The sequence below is a fragment of the Bufo bufo genome, chromosome 6, assembly GCF_905171765.1.
Source record: "Bufo bufo chromosome 6, aBufBuf1.1, whole genome shotgun sequence".
NCBI lineage: Eukaryota > Metazoa > Chordata > Amphibia > Anura > Bufonidae > Bufo > Bufo bufo.
This window is the reverse complement of record NC_053394.1, coordinates 48,241,686-48,266,376: the sequence shown is the minus strand read 5'-3', so window position 1 is coordinate 48,266,376 and position 24,691 is coordinate 48,241,686. Positions and strand designations below refer to the sequence as shown.

Sequence of the window (24,691 nt, the reverse complement as noted above, 5' to 3'; positions counted from 1 at the left end):
TCTTGGCGATTGGGGTGTCCAATTTAGGAGGCCTATCCCAGCAGGAGGACTCGCCCTCATCAAAAGGATATTTTCTTTTAACATTTCTAGGGATAAAAAACTTCTTCTCAGGTTTTTTCCACTCTTTCTGAATTAAATATTTTATATTTTCGTTTAACGGAAAGACTCTTGATCATTTGTGCCCCAGGTCACCAAACATTATATCTTGAATAGATTTTTGTTCCCTAGATTCATCCACCTTCATAGTGGCTCTAATAGCCTTGAGCAGAGAATCCGTATCCTCAGGGGAAAATAAAGGTCTACCCGTGTTTTTTTCATCTTAGAAAGATTTTCTCCTTGCTCATTCTTGTCTGAAGACTCTGAATCGGATACTATATTAGAGTGACCCTGCTTTCCTGAGGCTGAGGAAGGGAGGCACTTTTTAAACATTTTCATTGAATTGAAAACTTCAGATTTGACAATATTTTTGATATTCTGAAGTAGTGATGCTGACATAACAACTTAGACCAGAAGGGAGCAAGTTTTTTTGCATACAGCACACTCTCTTCCTTTAGATTTAGTGGTAGCTTTCCTAGGGCCCTCTTTGATATTCTAAAATAAAATAAGAGAACAAGCCCCTATTAGACACTGAAGGAAGAAATAAAAGGAGGGGATTGACCCCCTTACCGCACCAGGAATACCGGTCTGGCGTCATCACCCTCCTGGACATCAGCGCACTGACTACCCTCTTTCTTCATGGTACCAGACAGGGATAGAGAGTTTTCCATAAGTGGATCCACAGATGCATGCAGGCTGGCTGGGATCCTTCTGACCGCGCGCTGAAGGGTTTAAATACCCTAGGTTGGGGGCGTGGCCTGGCGCGGCATGTAAGAGGACGCTGATACTCGCGCTCCCGGATGAGAATCCTGCAAATCCTCCTGCATCCACACATCGTACAGAACAAGTCCCCTGAACGACGATATTGAGTACGGGAGACTGGAGCAGCCAGGAACGAGCAGTATGATGTGCCAGAGTAAGAAGGAGAAGGAGGGGAGGGAGAGCGGACCTGCAGTGCGGGCAAGGCAAGATGGATCTGCAGTGGGGATAAGGGCAGCGGAGGTGTCAGCGCGACTGGAGCAGTTTGCTAGAGTGGCTCCTGCAGATGCCCCAAGTGTCCCTGACAAATCACAGAGGGGAAACACTGGATTTTTGGTGCATCCCTCTGTTTTGAACTGCAATAACAGTCCAGAAAGTACAGGGGGCAGGTGGCAGATAAAGGGGCCACAATAAATATGGCAGCTGCTGAGGGAGCCAATAGTGCAGTACCAGCACAAGAAATAACTGAACCCACAATTGCAGATGTCTTCAAAGCTGTCACCAACTGCGGTGCTTCACTTGTTTTCCTCAATACTCAATTGGGGAACCTACAAGGGAATATGTCTTTCATTAGACACGACTTAAGGAAGGTCTCTGAGAGAATTAAAGAAGTAGAAGACGCTTCTCGGCCTTTTGGCTAAGATCAAGTGTAGTATCTGTTCTTATCAGTCTGCCTTTTCTTGCCGGCCCAGGTCCTTGTGGGTACCCCCTGCACTCTGCCTTTGAGCATCGTTGATTAAATTCAGCTTCAGCTCACTGCTGCTATTGGGTGTAGGGCTATTCCCCAGGGAACAAGAGTGCTCTGGTCTCCGACCTCCTCTTGGCCTGTGGCTTAATAGTCTTGGTGTACGACGTTAGACAGTGCTTACTTGGATCTAGACAGCCCCGAACACGACAGCTGGAAGAACTTCTCCGACTGCGATCCAGGAGAAGACTCTGCGAGGACTCGACGAGGAACCCCGACGACGAGGACTGAAGACTCCGGCCTGAAGACTCCGGCCTCGGGGGACCCCGACGAGGAAAGAAGCTCGGCGAAGCTCTCCCCGGAAGAAGCTCCGCCCAGCAAGAAGGAAACCGCAAAGCTCCGCCCCCTGCGGCAAAAGGACGCTTTGCGAAGACACCACAGGAAGAAGGCTAGAAGGAAGTAGCCATGGCCACAACCTCCAAGCCCCCCAAGACCAAGAAGGATGCTGCAGGACCGGCTAAGAAGACCCAAGCCACCAAGCCTCCTGGACCCTCTGGGGCCGGACCAGACGCCTCTGCCCGGCAGAAAGGCGGCGGAAAGCCCGGCCAGGTCGCCCCTTCACTGGAGCCCTGGATGCGGCAGACCGTCGCCATGAAGCTGAAGGAGGTGGATGGAAAGTCCCCGGAGATGACCGAGGAAATCTTCTGCCAGAAGATGCTGGTGGACCAGGGATTTTCAAAGCCAGAGACCCTCAGCGTCCAAGCCTTTATGACCGGGATCTTCTACGTGACCTTCGCGTCGATCAACATCTGTAGAAGATATTGGGAGAAGGTGAAATCGGCGGCATCGGACTCCACATTTTCTCACTTTGTCGGGAATTGCCCCATTCAGAGGGAGGAAAGAAGGATTACGGTGTCTATGAGGAACCCACACACCCCCGGTAAAGACATCACCACTTTCCTGAATCGATTCTGCACAGTGGTGAGGGAACCCACCCACATCCTGAACGGACTCGGCTTCTGGACCGGAAAGTGGTCAGCGGTCGTGAAACTGAACAAGGACGCGACTGCAGAAGACGGCCTCCAGCACCTGCCCCAGTCTTTTTCCCTCGGAAACTCCCACGGCCTCATCTACTACCCGGACATGCCACAATTCTGCAGGAAATGTGGACAGAAGGGCCACGAGTTGAGGAACTGCAAGGAGGATCCCTGCCGAATCTGCCGGGTCACAGGTCACGAGACCAAAGACTGTCCAAAGAAGGTGGCGTGCAACCTGTGCGGGCTGGCCTCCCACGTCTACAAGGACTGCCCAAAGAGGGACCGCACCTGGGCTTCAGTCGCAGCCAGGGCCCCGGCCGCCCGGAACCCCCCACAAGCCGCGGCCCAGGCGGCAACACAGCCCAAAGAGAAGCCATCTAAGAAAGAAGGTAAGCGGACATCTCCCCCTGCCCATGCTCCCGCCCCCTCCTCCTCCTGCCCAACCGCCCGCCCTGTCGTCACCACCACTGAGGTTATCCACATCCAACCCCCCACCACCTCAGTGGCCCCCTCCCGTGCCCCCAGCCCAACCCACCCCGTCGCCACCACTACAGCAGAACTAACCTCTCCTCCAGCTGCTGTAGCCCTCTCTATGGAGGAATTTCCCCCTCTTGTCTCCCCAGATGTCAGCCAGAGGAAAGGAAAGAGAAAGGGTAGGGACAGCCCCACGGCTGACCAATCCAAAAAGAAGATGCTCGAGGTAGAGGACGTGGCCTCAACCAACAAAGAAGAAGAAACAGAACAGCAGATGGAAGAACCGGTGGCCTCCAACGAGGACCCCCAACAGCAACCCCTCCACATCCCCAGTAGCCTCGACGAGACCGAAGTGGAGGAGATGGTGGCCAAGGGGGCAACCGCCGACCCGATGCGGCTACAGATAACTCTGGAAGAGATCGAAGCCGCCTTTGCGCTATTACAGGGGCAACCCCCAGACAGCGGACAAGAAGAAGTAGAGGAACCGCCGGACGTCCGGAGTGGTAACTAAGCTGTATCGTTCTCTGCTAACCTTTTTCTTTCTCTTACATGATGGCTAACTTTAACCTTTTTTCCATCAATGTTAGGAGCATTAGAGATCGGACTAGACGTCAGACGATACTAACCTTTCTTACTTCTCAGGTTGCCGACGTTTACATGTTGCAGGAATGTGCTTTGCCCCCCTCTAGGTCCTACAACCACCTGGCCAGGCAGTGGTCCCATGGCCCCTCCTACTGGTCCGGTGGTGGCAGCTGCAAGTCGGCTGGGGTTGCCATCCTCCTCAGGGGAAACGCGTTCACGCTTGACTCCGTCCAGGAACTCGTCTGCGGCAGGCTTCTTGTCGTAGACGGCTCCTGGGCGGGAGAGCCGGTTAGGCTCATCAGCGTGTACGCCTCCCCTGACAAGGGTGAGCGACTGGAGTTATTCCAGGCCCTACGACCGCAGCTTGCTACCACCAGGGCCGTGGTGATGGCCGGGGACTTCAACTGCCCGATAGAGGAGGACGGACACAGCTCCGGGACCTCAAGCAAGCTAGACGTCACTTCCAAACTGCTTATCGAGATGGTGACCGAGGCGTCCTTGCAGGATGTTGTGGGATCCATGGGGAACGGCTCCATTAATTATACGTGGTGCCGGCCCGATGGCTCACTCCGTTCTTGGATCGACTTCGTGTTTGCCTCTCGGGCAGTCAGGCAGTGTAGGCACTCTATGGTCCCCTGCTTCTTCTCCGACCACAGGGCCATTCAGGTCCAGTGCACCCTAGGCACCGGGTTCCCCCCGGGCCGTGGGTCCTGGAAGCTGAACTGCGCTCTGCTGAGTCGGGGAGATGTGCTGGCGGAGCTTAGGGATACCTACATATCCTGGCGGAACGACAAATGCTTCTTTAAATGTACTAGTGACTGGTGGGAGTATGTTAAAGTCCAGTTCCGTTGTTTCTTTCAGGCCAAGCAACAACATCAGGCGTGTGAGAAAAAGAAGGCCTTCAGAGCACTGCAACGTGAGTTGCGGTCCCTGCAAGATCTTCACCGGTGCGGCTGGGACGTAGGGGAGGACCTGGATAAGACCAAAAAGAGCCTGAAAAGGCACTTTGAGGAGGAATCCAGACGAATCGTCTTCCGTTCCAAAGTGGAAAACCTGGATAAGGATGAGAAGTGTAACTCGTTCTTTTTCAGGAAACTCCATGCCGGCCACACGCCCCTGAACGAACTCCGAGACAAAGACGGCAACATGCGCTCGGGGAAGGAGGAAGTAATGGGAGTCGTCACAGACTTCTACAGCGACCTCTACTCCCTGAGGAACACCGACCAGAAGGCCGCCGATAAATTCCTGTCAGGTACCACTAACCACCTTGATCCTGCAGGTACGGAGGCCATGGATGACCCCCTGACGGTGGGGGAGGTGCTCTCTGCCGCTAGATCCTTTAGGCCCGGCAGGACCCCGGGCAGTGACGGCCTCCCAGCAGAGCTCTATGTAGCGCTGGGGGACCTGATCTGTCCGGACCTGTTGGAACTCTATGGGGAGATGGTGGTGGAGGGTACAATGCCCCCATCCTTGAGGGAAGGAATGATCACGATCCTGTATAAGCGGAAGGGGGAGAGATGTGACCTGAAAAACTGGCGTCCCATCTCTCTCCTGAACGTGGACTACAAGATCCTCGCCAAGGTACTGGCAAATCGGCTGAAGGTCGTCATCGGCGGAATCGTCCACCCGGACCAGACCTGCGGCATTCCAGGCCGCAGGATCGCAGACAGCCTCGCCCTTGTGAGAGACACGGTGCACTACATCCAGGACCGCCGTGTTCATGCCGCCCTGGTCAGCCTGGACCAGGAGAAGGCATTCGACCGGGTCTCTCACGAATTTATGGGCAAGGCGCTGCGCAGGCTAGGTCTGGGCAGGAGGTTCTGTTCTTTTGTTGACCTGATGTATTTCGACATTTGCAGCACGGTGTTGGTGAACGGCTGGAAGACCGACCCCTTCCCTGTCCTCTCTGGGGTCAGGCAAGGCTGCCCTCTTTCACCTCTCCTTTTTGTTTGTGTTATAGAATCCTTCGCGGAGGCTATCCGACAGAACGGGGAGATCAGAGGGATCACCGCACCAGGACCTGGACACTACGAGGTCAAGTGCTCGCTGTACATGGACGACGTGACCGTCTTCTGCGCTGACCGGCGTTCGGTGACTACACTCGTCCAGACCTGCGAGGAGTTCGGACAAGCTTCAGGGGCCAAAGTCAACTGCGGCAAGTCAGAAGCCATGCTCTTCGGGGACTGGCAACTGGCCTCTTCTGCCCCCTTCCCATTTACCATCAAACCAAACTTCATCAAAATTCTGGGAGTCTGGTTCGGGAAGGAAGGCGCAGCCCTCAAGTCTTGGGAAGAACGCTTGGCCAAGGTGAATCAAAGAATCGGACTGTGGAGCCTTAGACACCTCACGATTGAAGGTAAAGCACTCGTCCTGCGAAATGAAGTTTTGCCTGTGCTCCAGTACACCGCACAGGCATGGCCCCCTCTTGCCACCGTTTCCAGGGCCATCACCAGGACAGTGTTTCGCTTCATCTGGGGATCTAAGATGGACAGAGTGAAACGAGCCATCATGTACAAAGAGCCCCGCAAGGGCGGAAAGGGCATACCGGACCTGCCCACTTTACTGCGGATTGCCTTTGTTTGTGACAGCGTTCGTCGGACTCTAAGAACTGCTAACGGCTCTGCGGGCAAGGCTATGTCTCGCTTTTTCCTCCTGCCCCTCTGGAGGGGTCTGGGCTGGGACAAGTGGGACAGCTCCATCCCTTACAACTGGCACGCTCCCTGGTTCTACGGGGACGTCGTCAGGTTTGTGAGGGAACACCAGCTGGAGGACCTCAAACCCGACTTGTGGAAGCCAAAAACTATCCACAAACTCATCAGAGCAAAGGACGTGGTCGAGTCAATTCCAGGGATCCAGGACGACACACTAGAGACAGTTTGGACTAATGTGTCGTCAAACAGGTTGACTAACGGGCATAAGGACTTGTCATGGATGGCCATTCAGGGCGGACTGCCAATCCGGTCATTCATGCATGCCCGTAACCTGTGCAAAACCCGGTACTGCCCCAGGTGCCCTTTCGTGGAGGAAACATCTTACCACCTGTTTTGGGAGTGCCGCTTTGCACAGCGCCTGTTGGATGCCCTGGAACATGAACTCAAAGACTCAGTGCCCAGGAACGGCCTGCAACACACTTCGGTGCTGTACGGACTATTTCCTGGGATTCATACTGTTGGAGCCATCCAGGAGGCCTGGCGCCTTATGAACTGTTTTAAGGACGCTATTTGGTTTGCTAGGAACCGGCTCATTCTCAGGAGGGAGAACAAGTCCGTCCAGGACTGCCGCAGACTTATCCATAGTATGCTGCAGGACTACAACATCTCGGACGTCGACGAAGAAGAAGAGGAATAAACCCCTCTCCTTCCCCCTCTCCCCCCGTTTGTATTTGTCCTCTCAATAAAGCTAAGGGCATGTGATCCCCCTCCCTATCCCCTCCTTCCCACTTCCCCTTCCCTCATCACTGTCTAAATGCTTTGTTGGAAGGTTTTGTGATTGAATAGGTATACTAGTGTAGCATTCATTGCGATGTATAGTGTAGGTTAGCCTGTGCTTTACATAACAATGCCATGCTCGCAAAGACGACTGTAAGTAATTTATTATGTACTGTTTCATGGCCTGTGCTGCGTCACAGTACTAATGTATGTATGTATGATGACTGATCGTAATAAAGACGTTTCAATCAAAAAAAACAGTCCAGAAAGTACAGGGGGCAGGTGGCAGATAAAGGGGCCACAATAAATATGGCAGCTGCTGAGGGAGCCAATAGTGCAGTACCAGCACAAGAAATAACTGAACCCACAATTGCAGATGTCTTCAAAGCTGTCACCAACTGCGGTGCTTCACTTGTTTTCCTCAATACTCAATTGGGGAACCTACAAGGGAATATGTCTTTCATTAGACACGACTTAAGGAAGGTCTCTGAGAGAATTAAAGAAGTAGAAGACCGGGGCAGCTGCTTGGAAGATGAAGTGCCTCTTCTAAGAAAAGACCTAGGAAAAGTCGCCCACAATGTCTCATATCTGCTAAGCAAGATGATCTAGAAAACAGACTCCTCATGAATAATCCGCGCCTTGTGGGTATACCAGAAAAAGCGTAGGGAACAAACGCTGTAGTATTTTTTGAGTAGTGGCTGACTGCGAAGTTTGGAAAAGACTCTCCGTCGAATATGTTTGCTATTGAAAGAGCCCACAGAGTGCCCTTCCGGTCACCACCACCAGGGGCTCCTCCAAGACCAATCCTGATCAAGCTGCTGCATTTCAAAGATAGAGACACCATTCTGAGTAAAGCCAGGGATCACGTGGACTTATTAATATATGGAAGAAAAGTATTCATCTTCCCAGATTTCTCAGCAAAATATGTAGAAGTGAAACGTCGTCTGAGGGAATGCCTGAGGGTCGTGGAGGAAGGAAAGATCCACATCTTTGATACGGCCAACGCTGTGGTGCAATGGCTAGAGTCAACAATCTCGCCGCCGGATTCTGCACCATCTTCTGGATGATCTCCTGATACCTGGAGAATGAGCGGGACTGAATCTGCTGTCGGGGATACCGCTACATAAGATGCTAAGTAACTCAGGGAGAATGTGTCTTTAATATAGAGAGTGGTTAGGAGGTCTGGGACTTTGATTCTGCAGTGCAAGTACTAGGAGTCCACATAGTGAAGGGGCAAAAAAGAAAATACAGTAAAAAAAGCGTTATGTTATATGATATTGCACTATTTTATATAGAATAGGATGCATATATGCTACCTATATAAAACAAATCCAGGAGACGAGTGAAATGGAAGGGGAATAGCCTACTCTAATTTATTAGCCCTAATCCCCCGCGTTGAAAGCGGAATGTGCTTCTTTGATTGGATTCTGTTTGTATGTTCTGGGGAACCGCATCATGACCACACCAGTATCTATTCTTGTGCTACGGAAATGTTCCATAGTTATTAATGGATAAATAAATAGAGGCGCTAAAACTAAAGCATTTATTGGTATACGCTAAAAAAGATGAGAAGGCAATTCATGAATCCATTAAAAATTACAATGTGTGGTGAACGCACAGAGACCACACTCAGGGGACTTTAATATATAGGTCTTGAGACCATAGGTGTGCGGGTGGATTTACACACCGCTGTTTGCCTTTCCTCCCTCGCATCAAAGGGGGTGCAAGTGGCTTTGGTCACAGCAAAGGGTAGCAATTGGCTGTTTACTTTCCCATTCACTGGATCGATATGTAGAGTGTTTAGTTATGATACACTCCAGGCCCAGTGGTTTGAAAAGCTAATAGCCTATAATATATTCCCCCTGTGGCATCAACAGTAGGGTGGTGACATAATAGGCACATGTAGCTCACCTGATACACTCAAGACCTATATATTAAAGTCCCCTGAGTGACCACACATGGGAATTTTTTATGGATTCATTAATTCCCTTCTCATCTTTTTTTAGCGTATACCAATAAATGCTTTAGTTTTAGCGCCTCTATTTATTTATCCGTGACTAGCTTCGATCCAGAGACGTAATATCCTGATTACCCTTTTGTCCGTGATTTGTTCCATAGTTATGTGCCAAAACAGAAGGATATGGGAGATAGGGGGAGCGTTAAGGAAAATGTATTTCTAGGTTTTGATGATGTGGGTTAATGTGTTAGCCTGGAATGTGAGGGGTCTCGGGGATGCATCCAGGAGATATGCTGTACTTAATTCGACGCGATTCCAACCAGCCATTGTATGCTTATCAGAAAGACATATGACAAAGGAATCTATGGGCACTCTGAACCGTTCATGGATAGGACATGGATATCAGTCCACGTATTCTACTCATGCTAGGGGGGTCAGTGTGCTTCTACATAAACAGCTTCCATTTCAGTGTTCTAAGACAAGTATAGACCCTTATGGTAGGTACGTATGCCTGCAATGTACGATTTTTCAGACAAAACCTTTTTTATTGTGGCGATATACATCCCTCTCCCATACACAGGAGAGGTGTTAAAACAAGTGATAGCATTTATGGCTGCGTCTCCAGGTGCCCCTACACTTATTGTTGGAGATTATAACATGGTGTTTGATTGCAACTTGGATAGACATCGGGAGGTTACAAACACGGAAGAGGTGCTGTTATCAAGCATTGCAAAAATACTCATGGAAGCAGAGCTCAGTGACATATGGGGGGATGCGTAATCCTAAAGTCAGAGAATTCTTGTGCTATTCTAGTTCCCATATCACACTGTCCCGAATTGACCTAGAAGTAGGCAACCAGCAGGTAATGGTAATGAGACTTGTGCAAACAATTGAGTATTTACCCAGAACAGTGGTCGGCAAAGTGCGGCTCGCGAGCCACAAGTGGCTCTTTAGACCCTTCAATGCGGCTCTTTGGTGCGGGCTCCCACAGTGGAGTACATACAGGGGTCACAGGGGTCGCAGTTGCGACCGGGCCCGGCACTCCAGGGGCCCGGGGCCCAGCCGCCTGTGGACCCCCCTGGCCCCTGCAGTCAGTGTTCCCTTACAGCTAAGTGGCGCGGGTGGGCGGCCGCGCAGCCATATCGCGCCGCTCAAGCTGCTTGCAAAATGTCCGTCATGCGCCTCCTGCCCCGTCTGTCTGCACCTTCCACTTTATGAATGAAGCAGGCAGGCGGGGCAGGAGGCGCATGACGGAGGGAGAGATGTCACGCTGCGCACAGCAGCAGAAGGGCGGGCAGCGGCGCTCTAGTTCGGCTGCCCACTGCCGGCCATGTGAGGAGTGGTGGAGTGGTGAAGAGGCCGCCGCTCAGGAGACTTGGAGCGAAATGTCCTGCAGCAGAAAGGTAGGAGCTGCCCCCGGTGTGTGCACAGCGCCGGGCACTGCACCGGCCCCGCCGCAGGTGTCCCTGCCTCCTCCCTTCCCCCCACTAATACATTACTTTACTTACTAGAAGGCACTTATGGGGGATATCTGTGGAGGACACTTATGGGGGATATCTGTGGAGGGCACTTATGGGGGATATCTGTGGATGACACATATATAGCATCTTATGCTATATATGTGTCATCCACAGATATCCCCCATAAATGCGTCATCCACAGATATCCCCCATAAATGCGTCATCCACAGATATCCCCCATAAGTGCGTCATCCACAGATATCCCCCATAAGTGCGTCATCCACAGATACCCCCCATAAGCGCGTCATCCACACATATCCCCCATAAGTGCGTCATCCACAGATACCCCCCATAAGCGCGTCATCCACACATATCCCCCATAAGTGTGTCATCCACATCTGCAGACAAGTTTAATAAAAGTAAAAAATTATAAAAAACTGGAAAAACTTTTAACTAAGGAATTACGCGTGTGGTGGGATTGTACATCCCCGAAACGATATCTGGACAAGAATATGGTACCGGGGGACTACGTATTAAAAAGAAACCTGCCACCGGGTATTCCGATCCTTTTGGAGCGCAATGGTACAACACTCTAAATGATTGCTCTTTGAAGCTGATGCAGCTCATTATTACACGGGAGGAAGTGTGTCTGAAGGAACTCCATGAGGAGATCAAAATTTCACAAGGTGACCTTAAACAATATGAGCAAGATGGCGGTTTTCTCAATATGGACATTAAATTAAAAGAAAACCTGAATACATTGGAGGACACCATTATTGATTACAAACAAAGCAAGTATAACAGAGATCTTCTGGACTTTAGTACAGACACAGTTTTCACTTGGTCTAATAGTAAAAATCGTGTTCCACGTTCAATTCTTAAGAAAATGAACTGCAATGAGGGGAGACGCAGTTCATGTGTTTCATTTAGCTCCACGGACATGGACTCGGCGGAGTCTGCTACAGTTAAAACGAATGGTTCTGATACAGGGAACCCGCATAAAATGCATAATGATTCCACTCACAAGGAGCAGGCAAAAAACGCAGGGCGGGGAGAAAGCACCGTAAAAGATCGGCGATATCCTACTCGCCGGAAATAGCTTATGATGACATTCAGGTAATCAACCTATCCTCAGTGCCCATCTCCCCCATTCAGGAAGGGGTACTGCGGAGGGGTTTTTCTTTCTCTCCGTCCTGCAGTTTTGACCTGTATCACACGATCATTGATATCAATCGTCTTGCTAGAAATCTCACTTTAAAAAAACATTTCTCATCCAGTAAAGACGCGATGAGTGTGAATACAGGCCAAACAGGTGAAACAATAATGAATGTAAACACGGGTCAAATAGGTCATACAATAATGAATGTGAACACAGGTTCAATAAATCAAACAATGTTGCAGACGTTCCCTACCTTAAGTGATACATCTATGCATTATCCAGTGTTTGACTTTAAAGAATTGATCTTCAGGAATCTTGTCAGAGGGCAGAGAACTCACAATTACCAAATGTCTCTGAAACATTCAGGGTATTAAACAAGGGTTTTTACCCAATACAGTCTCGTTCTGTGGCCCTTGACAAATTCCAGGAGTTAATAGAGAAGGATCTGTAATACTACCTAATATCTGTGTTTTCATGTGAAATATCTCTGTAATTATATGAGATCTAACATTGAAACCCAAAAGGCATTCGACTGTATTGAATGGGAGTACTTATGGGCAGTATTAAAAAGGGTTGGTATAGGGGAGGGATTTATAAGATGGATTCAGCTAATATATTATAATCCTAGGGCTAGAGTGATGGTAGATGGGAGCTTGTCCCTGCCTCTTGCCCTTTTATTGGGGCACTAGGCAGGGATGCCCTCTCTCACCATTACTATTCGCTATTGCGATTGAGCCCTTGGCATGTATAATAAGAAATGACAGGGAGATCAAATGTTTTCAATACGAGGGTGGAGAGGAAAAGAGTACAGGAAAAGAATATTAAATTTATTGGAGTACATATGGGTGGAGATTAAAAAAATATTAGAGATTAAAGGGTTTTTGAATTATACACCCATCTGGAAAAACATAAATCTTAAGCAACTGCAAACGATTAAGATCTATATAGACTGGGAGAAAAAAGGGATGAAATACCTATGCCAGATATTTGAACAGGGCAAACTGAAAGATTTTAATGCAATGGTTAGAGAGTTTGGGATCCCCCAAAAAGATATGTATAAATATTTTCAGCTTAGGAATGCGCTGCGAACAGTTGTGCACGATGATAAATATAGAATAGAAAAATCAGATATAATACATAAATTCACTAATGAGGGCGAAAGAGGAGGCAGAACCGCAAAAAGATATAGGATATTGATGGAGGGCAAAAAGAAACGGATTATAATACTTGCCAGAAAAAAATGGGAGAATGAACTTCAATCTTTTACAGAAGATAAATGGAAAGATGCCCTCAGAAGTTATTCTGGGGTTTCTAATAGGGGCTCACATAAGATTTCACAGTTTTTTGTAGTTCATAGGCTGCATCGATCCCCACGGATATTGAAAATAATGGGTGTGAGAGCCTCGGATAAATGTACAAAATGCGGGAGAGAGAATGCCGATTTAATACATTGCTTTTGGAGAGGCCCAAGATTGTTTAGATATTGGAGAGAAATAGTAGAGACTGTACATCTAATTTTGAAGGTCCAAATATCTGAAGATCCTGTGATTTGTATATTAGGGGCAATTGAACATCTGAACTTAAATAGAGATACACGTGTGGTTCTCTGTAAAGTGTTATTTCAAGCTAGACTTCTTATACTTAATAAATGGGTTGGGGCAGATCCTCCGACAGTGGGACTGTGGAGAAAAGCAGTTGACAACCTGATCAAGAACGGGTGATGGAGGGCCATAGTAAAAAAGCAAAAAATATTGATGAACTTTGGAAAAAATGGTTACTTTAGGGCTAGATTGACGAAGGAATTTATTTATTTATTTTTATTTTTTTTTTTTTTTAACGTCCCGCTCTCCCTTCCCAGATTATTTATTTTTATGCATAGAAAAATTAGTTGCTGTTGAAAAATTGGAAATGTAATTATTCCCTGCGGATATTGAAGTACGTGATTGCTGATTTGCTATGTTTGGAATGAATATGTCTTTTTTATATGAAATGAAAATAAAGAGATTAAGATAAAAAAAAAAAAAAACATTGAAACCACTTGATCTTACCGGATCTAACGAAGGCCTATTACTCTGCATCAAATTTTACCTGAAAATTGCATGTGGGGGGGCTAGCCCCCCCTCATTAATCACTTAATAAGTCTGTAATTATGTGAGATCTAACAAAAAAACTAGTTGATCATACCGGATCTAACAAATATCTTCCAAAATAGCTAATTGTTTGGTAAATTTTTTGATAAGGGGGGGCTGATGACGGGTTAGCCCCCCCTGCAAATTACTGTTAATATCTCTACTTCTGTGTGAGATCTAACGCAAACAACAATTGATCTAACCTGATCTAACAAAGATCTAACCAACTGCATATGTTTTGTTCTAAAATTTTGATATGGGGGGCTAACACGGCTGAGGTGGATCTCTGTACTCTAAAACAGAAAAACAGGTCCAAGCAAAAATGTAACAATCTCACCAGGGAGGAAATGAATGCTTTGCAGGCTTTACATGATATGCAGGAGATAGTGATCCGTAAGGCTGATAAGGGAGGAGCGGTGGTAATCTTAGACAGAAGTGTATATAAGGAACAAGTTTTAAATATGTTGAATGACAAGAACACCTATCTGCTGTTGGATTCCAATCCGCTCCTCCCTTGTCAAGAGAAGCTTCACAACACTCTGTTGGAGGGTGAAAGATTGGGAATTTTATCCAAAAAAGAAGTGGAGTATATTTATGTGGAACATGCGACCACACCAATCTTTCACGCACTTCCAAAAGTGCATAAACCGGGTTCCCCGCCCCCTATGCGTCCGATTGTGGCAGGCATCGGGTCCTATTCTGAGAGACTATTGGAATGGACCGATTCCCTGCTACAGCCACTGATACCTTTGATGCCTGGTTATCTGCAGGATAGTCGCACAGTGCTTCAGAATTTTTATAACTTTAAGTGGAGTGAAGAATATATTTGGGTTGCGGCTGATATTACCGCACTATATACTAACATTCCTCAGGATTCAGCCATTGTGGCTCTTAAATGGTTCCTGACGCACTATAGCGACTATACTGTGGAACTGCAGGATTTCTTGTGCATATGTGTGGATTTTCTGATGAGACATCATTTCTTTATGTTCAATAGGAAATACTATCTCCAAATGTCGGGTGTTTCAATGGGGGCCAAACACTCACCATTTATTGCATATACATGGCGTGGTGGGAGCGACATTTTCTGTTTCTTGATGACAACCCCTTTGCTGGCTCCATTAAATGGTATGGACGTTATATAGATGATATGCTGTGGGTCTGGCAGGGGGGGGAGGGGGGAATAAAGTGACCCAGTGCATCAAGTATCTTAATAACTGTACAGATTCCATCAAACTTACTTATATTAGCGATTCAGCTAAAAGTGATTTTCTTGATTTGCATTTGGAATCGGACCTCTCTGAGGGATTGGTCACTACCTGGACCTTTAGAAAAAAGACATCTGGGAACACCATTCTTCTTGCCTCCTCCTTCCACCCACCGCATGTCGTAAATAACATACCGAAGGGGGAAATGATTAGAGCTAGACGTAATTGCTCTACCGAGGGGTTGTTCTTAAAATAAACAGAGATTATCACACAGAGACTCCTGAGCAGAGGCTATACACTCCAGAACATTAATAAAGGCGTTGAGTTTGCCAGATTGAAAGATAGGGAATCTCTGATCTTTCCTCAGACCTTGAAAAAATCCTATAGATGTCGAAAAAGTCAAGACCTCGCTGAGGAGGACAAAAAACCTACTGTTTTTATTACTAACTACAGTAGAGAATATCCACACATATGCAGAATTATCCGTAAACATCTCCCTGTCCTCAATTACGATGAGGAGTGGAGAGATGTGGTGTCTGCGGGTATCAGGTGTATATCCAAGAAAGTACCTACGATGGGAAAAAAAACTCAGCCCCAGCCTGTTTACTGATACCATTCCCCGGGCATGTTCCTGGCCAAAAACTACTGCCAATTATAAATGTGGAAGTAAGAAATGCATTTGCTGCCGATACATGTGTGTCACTAAGGAGGTCACATCTACAGTGAATAACAACAGATACGCTCTAAAACAATACATCAACTGTAATACGGAGTTTGTGGTGTACGTTATTACATGCACTGTAAATGAGCTGAAAATACGTATCAGAGAACATCTCAGTGATATTCCTCATTTTCAGACTCGCAATGTATCGGCAGCGACTTTCCACTTCGCCACTGTTCACAGAGGTGACGCATCTGCGTTTTGTGCACAGGGGATTGAAGTGGTGTCACTGCCCATAAGAGGAGGGGACCGCAGACAAAAACTCCTTAGCAGGGAAACCTTTTGGATGTTTTCACTTGATACCTGCATGCCAAAGGGGTTAAATAGAAAACATGACCTCACTCTGCAATACAGCTAGGGCTACTTTCGCACCGGCGCTTCGGTGTCCGCCTGTGGGGTCCATATCGGGGCTCTCACGGGCGGATTGGTTTGGCCCCAATGCATTCTGGATGGATGCGGATCCGTTCAGAGTGCATCAGTTTGGCTCCGTTCCGCCTTCATTCCGCTCTGGAGGCGGACACCGGGGTGCTGCTTGCAGCATTTTGGTGTCCGCCTGGCCGTGCGGAGCCAGGCGAATCCGTCCTGACTTGCAGTGTGGGTCTGTGGGGACGGATCCGTTTGACGTTGACTCAATGTGGTGCGGTTGTGGGCGGATCTGTCCCCTGTTGACTTTCGGTATTGGGTCGGGACGGATCCATCTAACAATTGGACTTTTTTTTACATGCGGACGGATCCGTTCTGAACGGATGCCATTGTTTGCATTTATAGGTGCGGATCCGTCTGTGCGGATGGCAGACGGATCCGCACCTAACGCAGGTGTGAAAGTGGCCTAAGATATGTTCATTATGTGTATGTATGCATCACCTGTGATACTGGATCTCCTCCCCTGGACCGCTGAATGGTTCCCATTCCAGGCTCCAGGTGCGGACACTTTGCTGATCAGAGGGGGTTGGACCTTGTGCTACATAAAAAGGAATGGTTATAATATGTGCGTTATGTCTTGATGAAGGGCTGGATTCTGTAGCCCGAAACATGTTACTGTACACCTTTTTCCTGTGATTTTGGTGGATTTTATATGATGAGCCAATAAAGAACTATATTTTACTCCACAAGAAGCTGGATTCTCTCTTTCTATTGGATATTCCATTAGGCCCAGTTCTGGCCTTTTTTTCCGTGCTTCGTGGATTAAAGTCAGAGGTGAGAGCTGCAGCCATTTCTATCATTGTTATGGTACTTATTCTGGCTTAAACATAAATTGGGACAAATCAGTGATGCTACCTTTACACCCTGTGACTGAATCCTTCAGAGAAGATCGCCCCCTCACAAATAGATACAACCTTTAAATATTTAGAGGTGCAGGTATCGTCTAGACCGCAAGATTATAGTAATATGAACTTGCTTCCATTACTTAACAGAAGCACTAAGAAAGTAGCCAGTTGGTGTAAACGGCCGCTCTCAGTCATAGGGCGAGCAAACTTAGTTAAGATGGTGCTGATGCCACAGTTCCTCTACATACTGCATGATAGTCCTGTGTGGATACCTATGCGCCATTTTTATAAAATTCTGGGTCAATTTAGATCCCTGATATGGAACAAAAATTTCAGAGGGGGGGGGGGGGAAGGGGGTTAGCGATTCCTAACCCATGGTTGTACTTTCTAGCGGCACAAGCCCAACAGTCTAAAACTTGGGGTCAACTGGACAGCCTGAGTTGGTGTCTTATTTGATGGGAGGGAGACCACCCGGATATATACTAGAAATTGGCTCGGCTCGGTAATATGTCCCCAAGACAATATCCCAAGTATACATCTCATCTGCAAAGTTTGGCAGAAATCGAAAAACCTCACAAAACTTTCGGGATATCATGCCCGTACTCCACTCTGGAATAATCAAAACTTAGCAGAATTAAAGGGATTAACTGGTTTTGGTACTTGGGAGAAAAAAGGAATATATTGCATGTCACAGTTGTACATTAATGGGGCAATTAAAAGTTTTGAGCAAATAAAAGCTGAGTTTGATTTCCCAAACTCCGTTTTCTACCAATACCTACAACTTCGACATGCCTTAACAACACAGAGTAAGGTAACTGACCTTACCATACATACTTCTATGTTGGCAGAACACATTAGAAGAGGGGGAGAAACTAAAGGGGTGATCTCTGTTTTTTTATAAACTACTGGTAAAACACTCGGTAACACTTACATGGAAATGGATCTAGGAATTTTAGTGAACAGCAAACTAAGCAGCAAAAACCAGTGTCAGGCAGCTGCTGCCAAGGCCAATAAGATAATGGGTTGCATCAGAAGGGGCATAGATGCCCGTGATGAGAACATAGTCCTACCACTTTACAAATCACTAGTCAGACCACACATGGAGTGCGGTGTACAGTTCTGGGCTCCTGTGAACAAGGCAGACATAGCAGAGCTGAAGAGGGTCCAGAGGAGGGCAACTAAAGTAATAACTGGAATGGGGCAACTACAGTACCCTGAAAGATTATCAAAATTAGGGTTATTAACTTTAGAAAAAAGACGACTGAGGGGAAATCTAATAACTATGTATAAATATATCAGGGGTCAGTACAGAGATCTCTCCCATCATCTATTTATCCCCAGGACTGTGACTGTGACGAGGGGACATCCTCTGCGTTTGGAGGAAAGAAGGTTTGTACACAAACATAGAAGAGGATTCTTTACGGTAAGAGCAGTGAGACTATGGAACTCTCTGCCTGAGGAGGTGGTAATGGTGAGTTCACTAAAAGAGCTCAGGAGGGGCCTGGATGTATTTCTGGAGTGTAATAATATTACAGGCTATAGCTACTAGCAGGGACGGCCTTTGGGGTGTGCGAGCTGTGAGGCCGCACAGGGCGCCATGGCTACAGGGGCGCCCTGTGGCCGACACAGCTCGCAGTCGGTCTCTTACAACAGGCCGGCCCAAGATTGTGTGAGCTGAGCCGCTGCAGCTGCCAGGTCCCGGAGGAGGAGCTTAGGGGCGCAGCGTCCAAGTGCTGCGCCTTCACAGAGAGCCGCGGAAGGATCCGCTCAATGTGTGAGGGCGGCGGCCGGTGCTCTGCAGACAGGGAGGGAGCAGAAGACTTCAAATAGTGAGTACCTGTTCTTATTTTTATTTTATTTTTTACCAAATATGTTTCATTAAATGGGGGCAGGGTCTAATTAAGGGGGGCAGGGGACTGGATAAGGGTGACACTGGGTATGATTAAGGGGCGCAGGGGACTGGGTAAAGGTGACACTGGGTATGATTAAGAAGGGCAGGAGAGTGGGTAAAGGTGACAGGGTATGATTAAGGGGGGCAGGAGACTGGCTATGGGTGACACTGGGTATGATTGTACTTGCACTTAAATTATCTGTAATAAAATTAAAAAAACTGTTTGTTAGGCCTCCTGCACACGAACGTTGTGTGCACCCGTGGCCGTTGGACCCTTTGACTTTCAATGGGTCCGTGGAAAAATCGGAAAATGCACCGTTTTGCAGCCGCATCCGTGATCCGTGTTTCCTGGCCGTGAAAAAAATATGACCTGTCCTATTTTTTTCACGGCCAACGGTTCACGGACCCATTCAAGTCAATGGGTCCGTGAAAGAACACGGATGCACACAAGATTGGCATCCGTGTCCGTGATCCGTGGCCGTAGGTTAGTTTTTATACAGACGTCTGTATAAAAGCTTTTTCAAAGCTGAGTTTTCACTTCGTGAAAACTCAGAACCGACAGTATATTCTAACACAGAAGCGTTCCCATGGTGATGGGGACGCTTCTAGTTAGAATACACTACAAACTGTGTACAAGACTGCCCCCTGCTGCCTGGCAGCACCCGATCTCTTACAGGGGGCCGTGATCAGCACAATTAACCCCTTCAGGTGCCGCACCTGAAGGGGTTAATTGTGCTGATCACGGCCCCCTGTAAGAGATCGGGTGCTGCCAGGCAGCAGGGGGCAGACCCTCCCCCCCCCCCCCCAGTTTAAATATCATTGGTGGCCAGTGCGGCCCCCCCCCCCCCTCCCTCTATTGTAATTATTCGTTGGTGGCACAGTGTGCGCCCCCCCCTCCCTTCCTCTATTGTAATAATTCGTTGGTGGCACAGTGTGCGCCCCCCCCCTCCCTCCCTCTATTGTAATAATTCGTTGGTGGCACAGTGTGCGCCCCCCATCGGCCCCCCCCCCTCCCTCTATAGCATTAACAACATTGGTGGCCAGTGTGCGGCCTCCCATCTCCCCCCCCCCCCCCCCATCATTGGTGGCAGCGGAGTTCCGATCGGAGTCCCAGTTTAATCGCTGGGGCTCCGATCGGTAACCATGGCAACCAGGACGCTGGTTGCCATGGTTACTTAGCAATAGTACAATAGTAGAAGATTCATACTTACCGGCTGCTGCAATGTTCGTGTCCGGCCGGGAGCTCCACCTACTGGTAAGTGTCATTGCTAAATGAACTGTCACTTACCAGTAGGAGGAGCTCCCGGCCGGAAGCAGACATCGCAGCTCCCAGGTAAGTATGAATCACTACTGCTAGTAACCCGCTGCCACCAATGATGGGGGGGGGGGCTAGATGGGAGGCCGCACACTGGCCACCAATGTTGTTAATGCTATAGAGGGAGGGGGGCCAATGGGGGGCGCACACTGTGCCACCAACGATTACAATAGAGGGAGGAAGGGGGGGGGGGGGCGCACACTGTGCCACCAACGAATTATTACAATAGAGGGAGGAAGGGGGGGGGGGCGGGGGGGCGCACACTGTGCCACCAAGGAATTATTACAATAGAGGGAGGAAGGGGGGGGGGGGCGGGGGGGCGCACACTGTGCCACCAAGGAATTATTACAATAGAGGGAGGGGGGGGCGGGGGGGCTGCACTGGCCACCAAGGATATTCAAAATGGGGAGGGGGGGGTCTGCCCCCTGCTGCCTGGCAGCCCTGATCTCTTACAGGGGGAGATGATAGCACAATTAACCCCTTCAGGTGCGGCACCTGAAGGGTTAATTGTGCTGATCACAGCCCCCTGTAAGAGATCGGATGCTGCTAGGCAGCAGGGGGCAGTCATGTACACAGTTTGTAGTATATTCTAACTAGAAGCGTCCCCATCACCATGGGAACGCCTCTGTGTTAGAATATACTGTCGGAAATGAGGTTTCACGATCTAACTCATATCCGACAGTATATTCTAACATAGAGGCGTTCCCATGGTGATGGGGACGCTTCAAGTTAAAATATACCATCGGATTGGAGAAAACTCCGATCCGATGGTATAAAAGGGACTCCAGACTTTACATTGAAAGTCAATGGGGACGGATCCGTTTGAAATGGCACCATATTGTGTCAACGTCAAACGGATGCGTCCCCATTGACTTGCATTGTAATTCAGGACGGATCCGTTTGGCTCCGCACGGCCAGGCGGACACCAAAACGACTTTTTTTTCATGTCCGTGGATCCTCCAAAAATCAAGGAAGACCCACGGACGAAAAAACGGTCACGGATCACGGAAAAACGGGACCCGTTTTTGCGGACCGCAAAAAAATACGTTCGTGTGCAGGAGGCCTTACAAAGATTGTTTTCTTCTTTGTGTAGGTTTAGGTGAACCAGGTGGTGGGGGTGCCACAAGATTAGCTCGCACAGGGCGCCTGAACACCTAAGGCCAGCCCTGGCTACTAGAGAGGGGTCGTTGATCCAGGGAGTTATTCTGATTGCCTGATTGGAGTGGGGAAGAAATTTTTTATTCCCCTAAAGTGAGGAAAATTGGCTTCTACCTCAGTTTTTTTGCCTTCCTCTGGATGAACTTGCAGGATGACGGGCCGAACTGGATGGACAAATGTCTTTTTTCGGCCTTATGTACTATGTTACTGCTGTCATTTCACCAGGAACGTTTCCCATTATCAGGACAGGAGCAGTGGTCTCGAGATCTGGGCCCCTCAACCGATTCACAGTGGTCGAAGGTGCTATTTATAAGCCCCTCGTTATCATTGTGCGAGACGCACAGACTATCACAACTATATTTGATACATAGAGTCTATAAGGTCTGGTATGGTGCGGTTCAGGGGAGGGAGGGTGGGTTTGCTTACTGTACAAGTTCTGTCTTTGACAATTGCTGTACCCAACTGGGTATATATTTATCTTTACAAATGACAATGTGCTACTGTCTTTATTTCTTGTTTATGTATAAAACCAATAAAAATTATTTGATAAAAAAAAAAAAATACAAAAATACCCTCGGTCGGGTCCCTGCAGGCGTTCCCATGCAGCAGGGGATGTCCCGCCACATGCGTTCCACATACCAGAAGTTGCATCCCACAACTTCCAGTTCGTGCACAGAGCACGCCGAGAAAACTAAACCCACCCTCTGCAAACTGCTCCAGGCCGGGAACACCGGCCCGACAGAACACATGCAGAACCCAGAAGGATTGGCCCCAGACTTAGCAGGCGACTCCTAGTGAAGTCTGAATCCACACCAGGTAACCCTATAAATGCTACACCTGATCCTAGCTCTCCACATAGACGTCCTATCCATAGGACAGGAAACAGGAACTGGTGGTATAGGGGCAGAGCCCCTCCTTAAGAACTCTCCACGAAAGTTCCTTTTTCCTGTTCTGGATGGGGGCAGTCTCTCAAGGGTACTGTCATGGGCGTAAGGGAAAATCGTAACTAATCCTAGCAATGAACTGAATTCCAATACGACAGAAGTACTGGAGGTTGCTTTCTTCACCCAGTTTCCCAGGTCGGTACACCAGGAAGGACACCATTGATTACTCTATTTTTTGCTCCATAAGACGCACTTTTATTCCCCCAAAAGTGAGTGTGTGTGTGTGGGGTAGTGGCAGTGCGTCTTATAAAGCATATACACAATAGGACCGGGGAGCAGCGAATATTTTCACCACTCTCTGGTCTTCTGCCGGTGCTGCACTATGCTCTGTCCTGAATGCGTAGAGCGACAGAACGCGCACTGGACCGGACGCTGTGTGATGTCAGGTTGCAGTGCAGCACTGCAGAAGGGTGCCCTAGATCTCCTGAGAGGTTTGGGGGTCTGATCTGATGTCTGATCTCTTAGGTGCGTCTTATTGAGGGGAAAAATAAGGCAACTTCAAATCGGAAACTCCCCACGTTAAATTCACATAGGAGATAATAAAGGATGCCAACTAAGGGAGCTGTCATGATTAAAGGGACACTGACAGGCGAAATCAGCATATATAGTTAGATATATCACATTACAGGTCTTATAGAGTCTTTTAAAAGCATATAAGTATCCCCCCTGTCCACCTTATAAAGAGCGAAATATAAAGTTTTATAACCTGCTTCTCCTGTCAGCAATCTGCCCAAGGGGCGGCGTTTCATGTGAAAATGCGCCCAGCCAGCCTTCCCAACTGCCGTTCTTAAGCCCCGCCCAGCTCATCATTATTCACTTCGCTGGGCGGCGGCTAGAACTCTCCCCAGTCCCGATCCTACGCCTGCGCAATTCAATCCTCCCGGCATCGTTCATGCCCAATCTTCTGCGCCCCGCCGTTAGATCGCGCCTGCGTACACACACCAGCCTGCGTCTTCGAGGCAGCTGCAGCCTCAGCCATGCACTGTACAGAGCAGCGCTTCAGAGCGCTGCTCACTCACATCATATAAGGGGTTAATTATAGTGCGTCCGACGGCACGGCGGGGCGCAGAAGATTGGGCATGAACGATGCCCGGAGGATTGAATTGCGCAGGATCGGGGAGAGTTCTAGCCGCCGCCCAGCGAAGTGAATAATGATGAGGGCTTAAGAACGGCAGATGGGAAGGCTGGCTGGGCGCATTTTCACATGAAACGCCGCCCCTTGGGCAGATTGCTGAACGGAGAAGCAGGTTATAAAACTTTATATTTCGCTCTTTATAAGGTGGACAGGGGGGATACTTATATGCTTTTAAAAGACTCTATAAGACCTGTAATGTGATATATCTAACTATATATGCTGATTTCGCCTGTCAGTGTCCCTTTAAATCAAATTACCGGCAGGACTAATTCCCACTTTCCAGGAGGTCCCTCAAGACTGCACCACTGGAGCTATAAAAAATTAAAGGGGTTTTCCAAGTTTTTTTTTTTTTTATACGGATGACCCATCCTGTGGATAGGTCATCAGTATCTGGTGGGGGTCCGACACCTGGGACCATCGCCAATCAGCTGTTTGAGAAGGCAGTGGCGCCACGGCTTTCTCCAGCTTTTCATAGGCCATGTAATGTCACATTCATCGGTCACATGGCCTAGACGCTGCTCAGCCCCAATGAAGTGAATAGAGTCAAGTTGTGATACCATTCATAACCACTTGCTCCTTGTTCACCGTGCTGGAAAAATATTTTTATATTCTAATAGTTTGGACATTTTCAGACGTGGCAATACCCATTAGGTTTAGTTTATTATGTAAAATTGGAAAATGGTTTGCTTTGAATTTTTAAAGGGGTTATCCAAATTTTGATACTGATGGCCTATCCTCAGAATAGGTTATCAATATCAGATTGGCGGGGATCCAACTCCCAACACTCCCTCCGATCAGCTTTTTTAAAAGGCTGCTGCATTCACTGGAGCTCTGGAGAGCACTGCTCTCTCCTTGCAGCTTACCAAGCACAGCGCTGTCCCTTAGATAGCAGCTGTGCTTGGTATTGCAGCTCAGCCCCATTCACTTAAATAGGACTGAGCCGTGTCTAGACCATGTGATCAATGTACGGTGACATCACTGGCCTGGAAAGAGGCCGAAGTGCTCACACAGCACCATGGCCTCTTCCAACAGCTGATCGGGTGGGGTGCCGGGAGTCGGAATCATTTCAATCAAGTGCCAAACAAAAAAACTACCATAGACAATTCAAATTCAGGTAAACATTTAAAATTTATTAAACTTTTTTGGTCAAAATAACTGAACAAATATATACAATCCTGTTGTATAGGCCTACTTGTGTTCTTTAATGTATGTGGTCAGATTTCATGGCCAAAGAGAGAAAAAAAAAAATCGCATTTGGAAATAGTGTCACAACCGATATACAAGA

At 48.1% G+C, this 24,691-nt stretch overlaps 1 pseudogene; it reads left to right on the top strand.

Annotated features, from left to right (window-relative positions):
* The first annotated feature begins 1,472 nt into the window (after window positions 1-1,472).
* Window positions 1,473-1,674, top strand: LOC121006550 (annotated as a pseudogene).
* Window positions 1,675-24,691: the final 23,017 nt, after the last annotated feature.